This window comes from Phalaenopsis equestris, unplaced genomic scaffold (assembly GCF_001263595.1).
Source record: "Phalaenopsis equestris unplaced genomic scaffold, ASM126359v1 Scaffold001245, whole genome shotgun sequence".
NCBI lineage: Eukaryota > Viridiplantae > Streptophyta > Magnoliopsida > Asparagales > Orchidaceae > Phalaenopsis > Phalaenopsis equestris.
Window position 1 is genome coordinate 33,018 of NW_018165684.1, and position 2,424 is coordinate 35,441.

Here is a 2,424-nt window from a genome sequence, read left to right on the forward strand (position 1 = left end):
CTACACACAACTTTGAAGAGCAAAAATTTTTTTCATATAATTAATCAGATTCCAGGAATACTTTTTTTGCATATTACAGGAATTCCATAAAATCAAAGAATCCATTTCAACAATAATTCTTTCCTAACCACAACTAACAGCAATGTTCAAAGCAGTAGTTACAGCCTCCTCTTCAGCAATGATATGTTATCTTGATTAAGGATGTCAATCCCTAAGTTTAATTTAGTCCACCTATTTAGTCTTCTTATAGGGTCAAGATTTACCTTAAGGTTAGACTCTCAACTTCCATCTTGAAATCTTTTCTACCTTTTCAACTCAAAACTTTCAAACTCAATCTTCCAATTCTCTTAAACCTAGATTAGCAAATCAAAATCTTCAAATCAAAACCCTCAAATCGAAACCTTTGAAACTCAAATCTTTTCAAATTAAACCTTCAATTTAAGCCTCTTCAAATCAAACCTTTTTAAATCAATTTTTTTTCAATCTAACCTAAATCCAACAAATTTAATCCATTCAAAATTCTTTTTGATTCCATCCCAATTCACTAAACACAATTCCTTCAATGATTTCCCGATTTCAATTCCTATGGTATACCTCCTTCCCAGAGTTGGTTAATCTCTTTCATGGGCTTTTGCATGACACATCATCATTGAACGATAAGTCCTAACCATTTGAATTTTAAAACTCTATTCTTGAATCATCCAACAATGAAATCTCAAATAAAACATGTCAATACTTTAATCGAGAGTATTCTTAGGACTCCATAAATCATTGGAAAATTAACTATGATGGCTTTCTCTTGCAAGGATAATAGATCCCATAACAAAATAAACCATATCCTACTCATGTAAGGTAGAGGAAAATCTTCGATTAATGTAGACCCATAAATCCTAAAAATCTTCAGCATCTATATGATTAGTTCTTTTTCAAAGTATTATTTATGCCTCTCTGGATGATATATTATTCTTCAAATGATGCATCTAATCATTTATAAATTTTTTTTTAAGATCTATGGTGGGTGCATTTGAACTAAAAAAAAAACACCATCAAAAGATAAGAATTACAATAATTTTTCAATAATTTCAAAAGATTTTAAGATTTTTTTATAAAATTTTAATTAAATTTAATTATTTATTTAAAGAAAAAAATTAAATTATTTAAATAAGCTTATACATATTTTTCTATTATAAAATTCAATATTTAATCTACTTTTAATTTATCAAATTGAGCTTTATTGAATGAATTTTTTAAATTCTTCGAAATTATGAAGTGCCTTGAGTGTGTGAATGAGTGCACATGTGTGTGCACACATGCATGTGTGCACTTGATTAAATGTAAAGACTATTAAAAACCCAATGGAGCCTCCTTAACTTTGCTCTAAGTGATTACAACAACTGACTTTGATTGATAAACCAATTTTAAGAATGATTAAAAATATGACTAAGGAAATTGTATTTTTTTTGTGGCATCATGAAGTGGTCCATATTAACATCATGGAAGAGATCATGTCTTGTAGTATTTTAAAAATTATAATTTTGTGCTTGTATATAGATAAAAGGCACAAGATTTAACATCAAAAAATTAGAGGGTGGCTGGTATGCTACTTGAATATATACTTGAACCGGCATGAATCACGATGCAAATTTGATACAAAAATTTTTAGAGTTAAATTAAGGATCATTCAAGCTTCAATTTGAGCAAAATTTTAACTAAATTTGATATCTCAAAAATACAAATTCAAAAATACTAAAAGTAATTCAAACTAATCCCAAATGAGCTTGGATCAAACACTTAAAGTATGCTTAGAAGGTTTAATATATTAATTGAACGATCTAAAGTTCTCAAAATTTGCCATGATTGTAGCCAACTCAATTGTCTGAATGAGAGAAGTTCAATGATCCAAAACATACTCAATTATGAGTTTATTAAAGACACTTGAATACTAAAAGAATAATCTATAATATGAAAATCAATACAGACCGTCCTATTGAGTATAGATTTTGGCTAAATTTTGTCATAAAGTCTCTCCTAGGGCTGTCAATTTGGCTCGTTGTTCGTGAACAACTCGTGTTCGGCTCGTTAAGCAGCTCGTGTTCGGCTCATTCGTTAAGCCTGACGAGCTGAACACGAACAAATATTTAAGCTCGAAATGTAAACGAGTCGAACACGAACAACAGTTTGTTCGCTCGTGTTCGGCTCGAAATGGCTCGAAAAAAAATTTATATAACTTTTTATATAATAATATATTACATATATTATCTATATTATAATATATTATATATATTTATGTCTAAATTTATAATACCTCATGTGACAAATTGGTTAGTGTCTTTTTTTGTATAGATTTGACTCAGGTTCGAATCCCACACTTTACATCTATTTTTCTTAATTTTAGTTTAACGAGCCAATTTCGAGCCGAACACG